At 35.4% G+C, this 14,701-nt stretch overlaps 1 protein-coding gene across 1 annotated transcript in view; it reads right to left on the reverse strand.

The window, feature by feature from the left end:
- LOC124168661 overlaps nt 1–14,701 on the reverse strand; it is a 323,642-nt gene that overhangs the window by 131,920 nt on the left and 177,021 nt on the right. The window lies entirely within an intron of this gene.

A 14,701-nucleotide genomic window follows, 5' to 3' on the forward strand; every position in this document is an offset into this window, starting at 1 on the left:
GTATAGACGAAAGATATATCTGCTGCTTTAATAAGAGAATATATATAGCTTATTTATGAGCGTAGAATTTTTAAGTTTTCAAAATGAAAAATCTCGAAATATGATTTCCCCCAGAAACAGCTCTGGGTTGGAAAGGGTTAATAATAAGGCGTTGTGGCAGTGTATTTAGGGATTCACAAGACTCAAAACGAGGTGCTGACCGCTAAAATATACTCAACCCGAGTTATGCTTGGCCGTCTTTATTTTCTTTTCGTTTTATTCCCACTGTTTGCCACAATTATATACGGAGAAGATACAAAGAAAAAATTCGAACGTAATTAGATATAGCGGTGCACTAGAGTATGTCAAAAATTTTCATTTAATTTCAACGCAATAGAAGCTAAAGGAAATTGTAATTCCCTAGACTCTAGTTGCACATAGGACTAACTCATCAAAGAATTGGTTCCATTCAGTAATTTCAAGTGGTTTTACAAAATCAATTAATTAATTTACTCATACGAACTTATTTCTTAAACCATACATACTAAGAACTCCATTTTCATTGAAATAATACATAATGTTTCACATTTGGTTCGACTGTTTTTTAAATTTATAAATATAAAAAAAAAGAATTAAAGTACTAAGAAACCGTATGATTTATGTGGTTATCAAATGTCGCAAATACACTTCAAAATCCTCATTTCATTCCAGCTTTCCACATAAAGATGGATTACTACCTGGACCCACAAAGTTGATACAAGTTTCTTTAAAAAACCAATCAGCGTAAAGTGTTGGCAATTTATCACCTTTATGGTCGAAGAAGGTGACTCACTGGGTTCATAGGGTAATAGCCGCACATATTCCGCTACTTGCTCGTAATTTTTGAAAATTATCCATTGCCAGAGCGGGTGGGACAAGTGGTAATGTGGAGCATGTTCTAGTCGATAAAAGCGCCCACCCAAGTCCACCCGTGATATTCAACCTGTTGCTACGCGACGCCACGACAGACAAAACATCCATTAGCTTGCATGTTAAACACGTTATGGTGACCGCACTGGGCGATGTAAGGCCATTCCCCGTAATACCGAGCAAAATATTTTCTACCGAAAACAGAAACAAACGATCATTATAAATTAACAAAATATACCCGAAAATAATAACAAAATGCATTGCCCCCTATTCAATTATTTCACTGGAAATATTTCACACCACACATATACTTGAGCTGGATATAACAAACTTTATTCATGATATGAGGAAAAATATTTTTTTAGTTTGATCAAACTTCAAGCAGCACGATTCATCCTTAGAATGACGAGAGTTAAAAAAAATAAATTATCGATGGAACATGAACAAATATATTAAAAATAAATATAGAGGTTTACGTTGGAAAATCAATTATAGCATTTAGGGGCGGCAAAACTTTATTTAATAAATCGCAGTAAGTTATTTTTATTTAATAAGTCCAAATTGATGGTAATCATGATATTATACTTGCCTAGTTACAATCGGTAAACAAAGTGTGCCAAAATTCTCCTCTTCTTTTTAATTTATGTACAATTGAATTATTTTTACATTATTTTCATGCTTTCAAATGTCAATTTATTATAAGCATTTTAATTAGCCTAGAAAAAGATATAAGAAAATATTGAACCGTCGGTTAACAGTTTTTTATATCTTTCCCAGTACCATACTCTAAAACGTTAGTAATTATTTAGTGATAACGAGAATTATGCAAGTCCAATCAATGAGAACTTTCTAATTCGGTTAATTTACAAATTCAAATCCGGAAGAGATTTCTATGCTTATTTTACCAATTTACCTATTGGGATTATGTAAAACAATGTATAATGAACATTAGAACACTCAGGCAAGCGCACATATGTCCGCGCGCCCAAAAAAATAGTCATGTCTTGCTATTTTCCACTTCGGTAAACACTTGTCTGCCGCTGAAATTAAAATTTTCCGTATCATACAAGTACGCATGACCATTAATTCTATTATATTATTGCATCTCTTAGTTTATATAGTTCCAAATTAAGGATACTATACTACCCTTTGATTCACTCATGGCTACAAACAAGACGATATATTCAAAGAGTTTCAAGCTAAATTTCTCCATAAGATTGATGAGATGGTATAATTAATTGAAAAATTGATGCCTCAACCTTAAGAACATTCATAATTAATTCATATAATTTTGCACATATTTCTCTAAAATATTTTATTCATGGATGACTGTTTTCATCCAAGAAACGAAATAAACAGGCCGACCTTGCCTTATGGATTCAAGGCCGTGTAATAATATCAAGACAATAATAAAGTATTTACGTCGTCCTTATTTTCCACTCAACACCAGTACTCTCAAGTCCCCACAGTTTACGAGGTGGGCAAGAAATGAAATCCAAGCTACGGATAGAAAACATCCCAACCAGAAAATATTCGAACCCGCGACCTCTGATATAACAAGTTATAACTTTACCTTGCCCCCACAGAGGCCAGCATAGACATTTGGTGTCGCTTTAGGTCGTCTTATAAAGACAAATTTCAGTAAAAAACTGCGATAAAATTACTTTTTACATCAGGAATGATTTTTATTTTTATTCATAGTAAAATATTTTTATAAATAAATAAATCCAACAAGAAAAGGTACAGGGAAAATTTGAATATTTAGGATTGCGCGACACAAAGAGATAATACTATTTAAGAAGCCTTAGATGCAGTGACATGGCTGGCCTAGACCTTATCCTGCTGGAGATATCTCATCTACTTCTTTTAACCTTTCAAGAACTGAGAGCAACGGCAATCTTCATTCATCTGATATGGCACTCAAAGACCGAACGACATCAAAAGCACTAAGGCACCAGAGTTATCAGCAACATCCCGACAGTTGGTACCCATGCGTTAGAACACGCGATGAAAGCCTCACTACATCAATTCGCTCCACCAATCGCGGCAAAAGGCAAAGCATTCATTTTTTTCTAAGCCTGGGGAACGTTTTAGCCGTTCTCTTCCCTATTCCGCATCGCTGCCGAGAGATTACTGCCATTCCCAGATGAAACGGATTATAGAACGGATGGGAGAGCAGAAGGCTGTTCAACTTCGACCCGGAGGCGGTAGTCATGATTTTCAGTGACATCTGGCGGACTGCAGCTCGAGTTAGCTTCAAGGTGATGGCGTTTTGGGGCGGGTGGCTAACATCTCGACGTGAGGTTGGGCGGTTACGGAATAAGGGACACGTGGAGCCCGTGAGATGAATGTAATCGGGCCCTTCTGTTGAAATATTTGACTAGGCGGAATCAGATGTAAACACACGGCGCCGTCTGCGGACGGTAATTCGTATCATGAAAGATATCAGCGCCCTCGGTCAACCTTTGCTAGAAATGTCACGTGTCAACAAGATTTTCAACGCAAAACCTCAATCACAATAACTTGCCGCGGCGTCACTTAAACCCTGTTTAGAATCACTTACCTAGGTGTAGCAGACTAAATATAAACTAGAAAGATATAAAATAAAAGAGATTAAAAAACACGCTTTTTTGAAAAACAGTATAAAATTCACTGAAGAGTTTCAAAAGGTAAGGTTTTTATCACCCAAAGAATTATCTAATTTAGGTGCTGATGAGGATTCTTCATTGTTGGTGTTAGTCATAATATTCTTGGCAGATAATTCTTACACAGCTCTCGTTAATCGATTATACAATTCACCACAAATGGATCGACCGAGTTAGTAACGAGGAAGTCTTAAGAAGAGTAGGAGTGAAGAGAAGCCTCATGAAAACCTTAACAAGAAGACGGAATAACCTTATAGGCTACATCTTGAGACATGATTGCCTGATGTCGAGGGACAAGTGGAAGGCAAGAACGGAAAAGGAAGACCTCGAACAAAATATATGGAACTAGTGAAGAAGGATGTGAAAGAGAAGAAATATGTAGGTGTGAAATGATTAGCTGATAGGAGAACTGAGTGGAGAGCTGCGCCAAACCAATCCTAGGATTGTTGACCGGTGATGACGAAAAAAATTAGAAATTAAAAATAAAATAAGGAGATTAAAATACACGATTTTATCACAAACAATTTAAAATTCGCAAAAAAGTGAAGAAATAAGCTTTTCATCTCTGACGGAAAAAAGTGTGCTGAGTAGGTTTACTAAGAATGAATTTAGAAGAACCTCATAAATTATTAAGCATTGGCACTCAACGTTAATATCTAAACCTAATCAGCAGCTACGCTTTACTCTCCGTGTGTTGAAGAGCTTGTTCTTTCCTTTTAGCCCTCCGTCAGTTGCATCACATTTTGGACCGCTATTTTTCGCGCGGCGTCTCACAGACACCATTTTGGAATGGTCAAACAAAATGCATTAAAGTAGAAATAACTTTTTTAATTACAATAAATCATTCATTGAATACTTAATTTCTTGAATGGACAACACATTTATGCAACGATGGAGATATTTGTATTAATAAAAGACTGAATCGTACTATTTTGACGTTTATTACGGCTTTCCTTTCATTGAAATTATATCAAATCGATTACGATAATAAATTCGAAGCAATAAGACGCATATCCAAAATTTAATGCTTTGGATAGTTGTTAGTTTAAGTAATAAACGCATTAAAAAACTTTGCGATGGATATTACGAAGATAATACCATGATACGTATTCTAAGTTGTCCACCAGACTCCAAAAACAAGAAAATATCAAAATTTATTCCATAAGTGACAAACAATTTAATCATATTGGTGGCTATTTCAGAACCATAAAACAATATGATACAAGGGTTTCCTAAATATGACAATAAGATGTGGGGAAAGAAAAGGAAATGGCCCTGCGTCTGGTGGACGCCACACGACCAACGGGAGGCTAAGTGAATTTGATACTGTTTTTGGAAAAAAGCGTGTTTGTAAAAATATTTTTCTCTTTTCTATTTTATAATTTTTAGCGGTGAACCACGCAATGGATTTAACCGGAGCGGTTGAGGAATTTTTTTGCGGAAAAAATTATAACAAACGCCATCGATTTGAGAAAGTGCAAAATCATTTTTCTGCATGGAAATTAAGGTAGTTTAATTAATTAGAGCACAATGGAATAAAATTTCAAATGTCTAATTATAATTTCATCATTTTAATCATTTTAAATCATTTTTAAAAATTTCAAACCGACCCAAAAATGAGAAGTGCGATAAAAATCAATCACATTATTCCATACATGAAACAGACAAAGCAAGTTAAGAGAAAGCGTTTGAAAATTAATGATATACAATTAAATGCGACAATATATTAACATATAATTATTTATTCCATCATGGCAGATACCATTTATCAATCATAGGATTTAAGGTGGCGTTCATGAATCTTAATAAAAAAACTGTCAAGATCCTATGTAAATAGCTATTTTTTTATAGATAAATTGGAGTTTTTCTCGGTTTATGACTATCCTATGACGGACTAAGCGATTAATTATTATTATTAACCAAATACAGAATAACTGATATCTGGTGATTTTTAACGGGGATGAATATCCGGAAAAATCGCCAGATATCATCATAATCTCCGCGGAAGCCTACTTGAAAAAAAGCATAACTTTTTGAGTTTTCAATTCCATAGTTAAGTAAAAACGATTTTTTTGGGGTTAAGGTTTAAGGAGCAGAGAAATTGAAGAAATCGTTTGCAGGTTTGTGATAACTTAAAGTGGTGTAGCTCTGAACAGCAATTGGTGAATCACACCTCTTCTTCTGCTTCTCTTAACGGTGACTATCTTTCCAGGCCAAGTAAGAAAGAAAATTTTCCGTTAAGGAGGGTTAGTAATATTGATAAAAGTTGCACGTCATACTCTGGCATGGCTTCGTCCGCAGACGGTTATTAGTATCACAAAAGCTCCCAACGCCCTCGTTCACCTTACACTAGAACTGACACGAGCCAACAAGAATTTCACAGTAAAGCATCATTCAAAATTACTTAGTTTGATTTAGTACTTGAGGCCCGTCAAAAAATGGCGTAATTTGCGCCTTATCACGATCTCTGTGACCGGTGTGAATTCAAGTAAGGACTTACAAACTTACGCAGCCTCATTGGAAGCCTATTCTCACTTGCATTTTCCAACAAGGATGGATCTAGCGCCAGAAAACTCAATAAAATTTTCCAGAGGGGTAATTTAATCTGGATTGCGAAGAGGTCAGCCCCATGCCCCGTAAAAATACGGGGATCGATTACTAATGCATAATAATATTTTTTGCAAGGCAATTAATGGCATTTTAAAACGATAACAAAGCGAATAATGACGCCAAGAGCATAAATATTCCGGTAGTTTTACCGACCATTTGAGTGATGCTTTGAATTAAGTATTATAGAACATCTGCTCTTACCGCTATTAAGCATTAATAACTAGTTAAAACGGTCTTAAAATGTGTGAATTTCAACGATAAATCCTTACAAAACACAGCTTTGAAAATTTCTACCCAGTTACGTGAAAATATGAACGTTTAAACAATTTTTACGATTCCAATACGCATTTGAAACAGGTAATGGTATTCATTATTCATGCGGGCACACGTCCATGCACTTCCAAAGCGAGCGGAAATTTAGTGACTGATTTATTCATAATACCACGATTAAAACATTTATAATGCGTTCCGCTGAATGAGTAATTTTAAACTCCTTTACGCGTTTTTATTTCGTCAAAACTCTCAGCATTTATTAGTTTCCCTGCACTAAAATTATCCCATTAATAACTTCAATTTATGATAACGATTTTTCCGTGCATTTAAAAGTTTCAATTCCAAATTAAAAGGCTACTACAAACTGTATACTTTGCGATAGGTTTTTATCATCGCCTTTCCTGTTGATGTTTTCTATGCAATAGTGAAGAGAATATGAGTTAATAATTATACTGTAACACCCCAGAAGGCTAAAAAGGACAGTACGCCTGCATGTAGCGGTAAGTCGCAAACTGTCCAGGATACAAAAATACATCCATCCCCGTGTAAAAAGAATAAAAAGAATATTTATATTTTTTCATAGCTTACACCTGTTTGACTAACCTTAGATTATTTTTAATTGCTTAATTTTATCAAAGCTCTGTTAAGAGTTCGTGGCACCTGCGCATAAAACCAGCTTTCAGCTCGGGCGAGTCTATTTTGACGAACTGCAGAGAGAAAGGGGAGGGGGTTTAAAGTGGGCATTCTTTTTCTGGTATCCATGGAGATGGAGAGCAGTCGCTGCCAACCAGTCGGCGCTTGTTTTCAAAGGATAAATAATACTAAATTAAATGAAATGATCTTGCGTCATGCACTTCACAGTATTTGAGGCGCCGCAGGTACGTTAAAAGCGGTCCCATAAATCAGGTTTACCCCAACCGGCCAGTTATCAATATGGCAATTATTATGGGCATTTGTCTGTGTTGGGTGAGTAATGTGTTGTTTGTGTTAGCAAAAACGGAGAAATTAGTAATTTCAACATGAATCGGAACAATTTATCATGAAAATCTATGAATGTAGTGATATTATATTAAATATTTCCTTAGCGTCAATAAAACCCATAAAATTGAAGATATGCACTCAGAAAATCCATCCCTTGCATAAGGAAAAAAGTTTATTTTCTGAAGGTAAACTTGTTTTCCATATGCACTAGATACTTCTGCCATTATAAAAAAATGTGTGTGTACTCATTCAGCACACGTGGGAACTCGAATAGTTTTGCAGGCACTTGATTAACTATTACAGTATCCGAACAACAGCAATTGAAGCACTCTGTTTCATCAAAAATCAGACACCTACATCAGAGGACCAGAATGTGGAACTTGACCCTATCCTTATAATCTAATCTTCTGAAAGCAGTGTCCATTCTCTCAGCCGTCAGTATTTTTTTCTGTCGAAGCTTGACAACTCAGCCTATTCCTCGATAAATGAAGAGCTTCGAAATTTCCCGGTAGAGAGAAAATTGTCGGAATGATGACGGTGCAGTCCTTCGCATTCATCATGAGCGATTATTCAAATAGCCATGAAATGTACAGAAATAAAACGAGGTTACGTCGGAAAATAGTATTATATTATTGACGAATAATTTTTTTCTGTGGAAGTTTGAATAGGAAATTTTGCAGGTGTGCAACCTTTACCAAAATAATTCATCAAGATTTAATTATTTTCAAAATGGGAGGAAAATGTCATACCGCCAATTTGAAAAGAGCAACATGCGTAATGGACTATATAAAAAGATTGGAAAAAACGACATAATGTGAAAATATAATGGCCTGAAGCCACAAATAGCTGTAGAAAAAAATATGACTCAAATGAAACTCTATCCAAATATGAATTTTGATTTGACTGGTATAAATATAACTAAAATATTCTACTATTAATATTAGCATCAAATAAGTAAGATATAATAATAAAAACATAATTTAAAAAATATAAAAAATGTAAATCTGAATTTGATTCAGTAATAAAAGTAGCAAAGGGTCTATTTTCCAGACTAAGGGTGGAAGGGTGGTAAAAAATTGACCACCTACACAACCAACTTCCTTTCTCTCTCCCATGCAGCTCTAAGAGCTCAACTCTTCGCCACGAAGTATAAGGGAAATGTTCCAAGAGAGGCAGAAAAACCAGGCGTCATTCGTGACCCTGCGTGCCTTACACCCTCTTTCGGCGTCGCCTTGCGTGACCGCATATGCTCACACCTCACGGTGTTTGCACACTGCGGCGGTGGGGGAAGGCAGCCTTGCGGGACTCCTTATTATTTTGCACCGAAAGCCATAACGCAGGATCGTGTCACATTTTTCACGAGTATTTTGCTACGGGTTGTGGGTTATTTTCATGATTAAATGATATGTTCAAAAAGTGCAACATAAAGATGAAGTATCGATGGTTATCATCGACTTAATCTCGTGTAGTTCTATCACATTAATAAATCAAAAGTTGAAGTTACGGTTTATGATAAAATCTTCTTTTGTGTTTTTTTTTGGCGATGAATGGCTTCTTTAGAACATACGTCATTTTGAATTTTTTAAGGCGCTCAGAGTAGAACCAAGTCAAAATTTTCCTGAAATTCATTGAAAATGTTTTACTTCTCGTAAGATACGGTAACATTTTTGAATGTTTTATTAATAAACGTGCTTAAATAATATGTTTACAAAGTGAAACATAAAAGTGAAGTATAGAAAGTTGTTCTCGGCTTAACTTTGTAGAGTCATATGACATTATTAAATTAAAAATTAATGATAATTTTTACAGAAATCGCCAATGCCTTTTACTGAATTCATAGTCTTATGGAAACTAAGGGATGGGAAACTTCAAAATATATAGTGAACTACTAATTTTACAAATCACAAGTTCACTATAATATTTATGGGTTTTCGAACAAAGCAATTGAAAACTTTTCTTACTATCCTTCATATAATTAAGTTATAATCGCTCGAAATTTTGCGGTGTCGTAACATGAGATGAGATGTGGAGGTCCAAGATTTAAACATTTTTAATAACTAATTTACTGCACTAATTTGGATGTTAATGTACAAAAATAACAACTATTGTTTATGAATGTGTTCTACCAATGATAGTAGGAATAATTATGAAGCATTTTACGAAGCATCTCAATCTTTACCCCGTCACAGACTGAACTTTCCTCTTCAATACACAATAATGATATTTCCAATTCAGTTTATCTATAAAACCTAATATATATATATACTTTCCTCATTCCCGCTTGCTAAAAAAAATACTCCTTTCAGCGCGGTTATAAGCATTCCCTGCCGACTTAGTACTCGCCCTATCTAAATCCACTGTCTCTTCCGTGTCGTCTTTATAAAATTCCTCGACTCATTAAGCATATCACGTCTTCGTTCCTTTACTCTTACAAAGCATATACTTAGAATATTAATTATATGATGAGTTAAAAGAACGTCCTCGATGTTCTACAGTACCAATACGGTGTATTTTTCTCGAGATATATTCTTTTATTTCATCGATGCATCGGTATTCGACTACTAGAATAAAATAAAAAGCACTTGGTACTTTCCACCCTTATTTTATACTAGAATTTGCGCTCGAGAATGACTGAGAGTAGAATACGTCGAAACTGGTTGCCCAATATTAAAATTAGTTTGGAATTTACAAAGTGTCTTTTATTTTATTGTAGCATGCATAACTCCCACAAACTTAATTCACCCACCATCAACTTCGGCATTTCACTAATTTGACCGTTACGTTCTGCATGAAAATTAACGCCTGGTCATCCTGCCGATGATTTTGGAATAACTCGTAGAAAAAAAATCCGTGATAAGGCCATGTTTTTCGTATTTTTTTTACTTTCCGGAAGTAGTAAACAATGATAGAGAAAATAAAAAAGTAGCGCAAAATATGTTGTAAGATTTTTGGATGGAATTTTCTGAGAGGAATGCCATGGTAAAATGATATATAGGCCACAAATTATGGCGGAAATCATATTTTGCTAAATAAACTACATTCTGCATAGTAAATAGCAAATTCATGCATTCTTTCCAAAAATCACATCTGATTAATGATATGAGTTGCGAGACCAAATGGAAGGTAACCATTAAGCACATCACCAAGAGTAAAACTTGGGAGATCAGAATTTTGGTAGCATGTTGAAGTACGCTAAAGCCTGCGACAGAGAAAAAGACCTTTATTAAGTCTTGAGTGTTTTAAAATATCGGTTGATCTCACTCGTATTACTTCGTATTTTGTCTTTTCGCGATGAACTTCAAAACTCACGTCATTTTGAAATTCTTAGGAAGGTTATAATAGAGCTAAGTCAGAATTTTCCTGCGTTTCCATCAAAATAACTTTTACTCCAGTAAAATATGCCACAGCGAAATTTCAGAAATTGAGATAGAGATAATATGTTGACAAAGATATACCTAAAATGTTCAGATTGGTAACATAAGTTTTACGCGAGTAATTTTCCTTAGTAATACGCAGTAGTTGTAGAGCACGAATTGTGAATAGGCAAATAATTTGTCGTAACTTAAACTAAGATTTTGCGAATTCTTGTAGCATAATTTAATCTCCTAACTACCTACCTACCCTTTCAATAATAGTGTACATGTCACAGCTCTTGATTCAAATTCGAGGGATCCCGCTTCGATTTCTAGTCACATAATTTTTCTCTTACAAACTATCGCGCTCGGAGGGAACTGTAAATCGCTCAGCAGAATTTAAGTTATAGCTAGTCCGCAGTATTTTCGAGAAATAAAAAAAAATCTGGTTATATGGAACGCGGTGTAAAAATTCTCGCCTCAGGCTCAGAGAAAATATGGTACCCCATTCGTCTGACTTTCCTTTCAGCGAGTCTTGTATCGTATCAGCTTCATCTCATCGTTCCAAACTCAATGGCCTACTTCAAGTCACCTATAAATCTTGTCTTAAGATTAAAGGTAGGAGAAAATGGGAATGGAGAAAAGGTGCGCCTAACTCTGCATAAAATTAATCAAACCATTAAAAAATGTACTTCTTTACACCTTTCTCCTTCTTTATACCTTTTACCTCCAAAATAACATTTTGGTTGATTCGTAAGCTCAATAGAAATCACAATAGCATGAGTCATAATAGTAGGAGTATAATAGATTTTATCGGCATAGATTTATGAGGCTAAATTAAAATAAAAAATGAAAGGAAGACTCATATTTTGGGTTGACGAGTTGCAACGGTGAAATGAACGCTATTATTAGCCTGAACGGCCAACGCAACGGTTGAGTTTCGGCATGGGCTTAGAATGAGATTAGGAGAATGAATTTGGGTGACTTTTCCAGATAGATTTAGCGAATTTTTAATCAAATTAAAGTGAATTAACCTCCATTATAAACAAAAAGTTGTGTAAGCCACCGCCCAAACTGTTCATGGTGACCATATGTTCATACGTCAAGCCCAAACGCTCATGGCGTCATCAAACAACGAATTTTTTTCCTGGAAAGAAAGTGAAGGGGAACAGCAATTTATGCATTCAAATTGATTGAGCTAGAGAAACAAATGACGTCAGCAAAGTTTTTCCAATACGCCTTCAAAAGGTTTTATGCAAAGATAAATTCGTCACTCATAACATAAAAGGCGCCATGAGTAATTGAGAAGTGTTTCCCTTGAAATTGATACTTGGTATTATTTCTCTTTTCCTATAATTGCGAGTTTTCATATTTCATAGGGTAGTGCACTCCAAAATACACTGCCACTTATGGCAAATGATCTATTAAAGGAACAAGCCCACTTTTTGGGGGTCAGCAGAGATCATTCATCTTCACTGGAAAGGATTTATGCGTAAAGTGACACGATCCGAAATCAAATGCTATTCCTTATTATAATTGGGAGACTGGGCCAAGTATAGCTGCAAATTGCTTAGTATATAGAATGTAGTAGAATGAATGGTGACGAATTCCTGCCAGGGCCTCTGTGAGCGTAGGGGGGTTAACTAGTCAATGAACAAGAAGGAAATCCCTTGCACTAATTGCGAACCGTCCTCAGCGAAAAACATCGATGGCCCGGAATCCCTCGCGAGAGGCTAATTTGTGCCGAAGCATAACTCTCGTAAACCCACTCAAGGCACCGTCGTGAGGGAAATGCGCAATGCATCGAAGCCACCAGGCCACGCACCCGAGGACGAACTAATTTTACCCTTCCCTCCCACCCTGACAGGACTCGGATATTCAGTTCAAGTTACAATGCGATAACAATAAGTATCCACTTTCATTACAATGTGATTTAATACTACGTTCGGTATGTTTGTACAAACCATGTATCTGCATTAGTTTATATATATAGATTGTATGAAATGAGTGTAATTTAATGCACTGCACAAATGGCATATTGTAATAAAGTTTTGTTTCTGTAATAGTTTATGAATTGTCTCGTTGATTTCCTTGAATCACTTTATCTATTCTAGTTTTTGTTATATTAATTAAAATGGCCCGATAAATACTGATATAATTGCACGATACGGACGATTATTCACTTGTAAATTTAGAGAACGCTCAAATGGGGCTGAGTAGTATGTGACAAATTTTTGTTCAATATTCTGTTTTGGAATTACGAAGTCAAATGTTTTCTCCGTCTCTCATCATCGGAGCTATAATTAACTCTTTTGGCAAATTTCAGCAAACTATTGCGTCCTAAACTCATCCAGTGATTCAACCTGAAGGTTGGTTTGAATAGTTGAAGTTAGAGCTCTCCCAAAACTTAGCCATAGTAGTGTGAATATCATTAAAAAAATCCCGAAAGTAACCCAAATCTCTTTTATAAGCAATCGAGAGCTCTTTTTGTTAGTAAAATCTCACCCCTCGTCTTAAATAAAAGCTTGAAAACATTTTCTTCTCTTTGATACTCAGTCAAGTACTCTATGTACTAGATTAATGCTCTCATCGTCCTAAAAGTAAGCTATTGAAAACCATCAAGGCAGGATTTTCTGACAATTTTCGCTTAATTCTACGATAAAAAAACTTGTAAAACGTAATTGTCTGCCCGAAGGCGAAGTTTTCATGTTGTGTGTATTATGTTGATGAATTACCAAAAATTACTTTAAGAGTGCAATTTTGCACCTTACTCTTATAACATTATGCAAGTTAAAATTGGATATTTAACTAAAAAAGAAGAAGTTTCCAAGATGCATGATTTTTCAATTGTTCTCATCTAGCAGAAGATATATTTTGAAGGCTCATAACTCAGCTAAAAAACATTATTCATCCGCGAAACTTCCGGCGAGTACATTTGAGCTATGAACCTTTTTATTCCAATACTTAAAAAAATGCGCATGTTCCCCACTCAGAGTGAATATTGTCTTTACGATGTCGCACACACTGCTTTCAATTCGGTGCCAAGTATACAAGGTATTCAATACAGTGCCAAGTTTATTCGGCGTTGAATAAACACACGCGGAGATTCAAGAGAAACATTTGATTAACTTATAAAGACTCTTTACATACATATAAATGAACGCAGTATTGGGAGAAACAAGAGTTACTGAGGTTCATTTCAACATTATATTCCTTCACCAGTTTAGATTTCGCCATTTATGTACAGGCAAAGCTTCGCTTAAGGTTTGTTGTCAGAAGCATTCTCCCACTCCTGAAAACAAACTTACCGGGCATCAAAGGCCTTACTGTGGGAGGAGATACCTGTCCAAAATACTCGGTCGTTTGTTTTGCACGAGGCTCGAAGAAAGACATTTGCTCGCTGCTTACGGTGCAAGGTGCCAAAGTGTCGAGAGACAAAATCAAACAAATTAATGAGGTTAAAGCCCCGTTCACTATAGCATAGCTTGGCGAAATTTGATTTTTATGAACTTTTTATAGACCTAGTAATGACGTATTCATACAGTCACAGTACCAAGCACGCATTAATCGTGGAATTTATTTTGGAGGACTTTTGATTGATTTTATGTCTATTGATAAATGAATCAATCATTTTTGCTACTAGTTTACATGAAGATGAATTCGATATTTTTTTAAATAATGACTATTTTATGCCGCGATACACGATTTTCTCTTGCTTTGAACCAACAGACGTACTTTTTGGATTTTCGACTGCATTATTGTGCCAACTTAAGTTATTGCAAACTATGTTCTCGGTTGGGGCCTAAGTAAAAATGATCGGCTCTCCAATTTCCACACATTGAATACTATGGTAACTGAATGATCAATAATAATTTCCATTTTTTCCGCATGTATTAGGTATCGTCCCCGTAAAGACACTCATTGATGAAGTTATTTCCATTCACTGATTGG

The sequence above is a fragment of the Ischnura elegans genome, chromosome 12 (genome assembly GCF_921293095.1).
Source record: "Ischnura elegans chromosome 12, ioIscEleg1.1, whole genome shotgun sequence".
Taxonomy (NCBI): domain Eukaryota; kingdom Metazoa; phylum Arthropoda; class Insecta; order Odonata; family Coenagrionidae; genus Ischnura; species Ischnura elegans.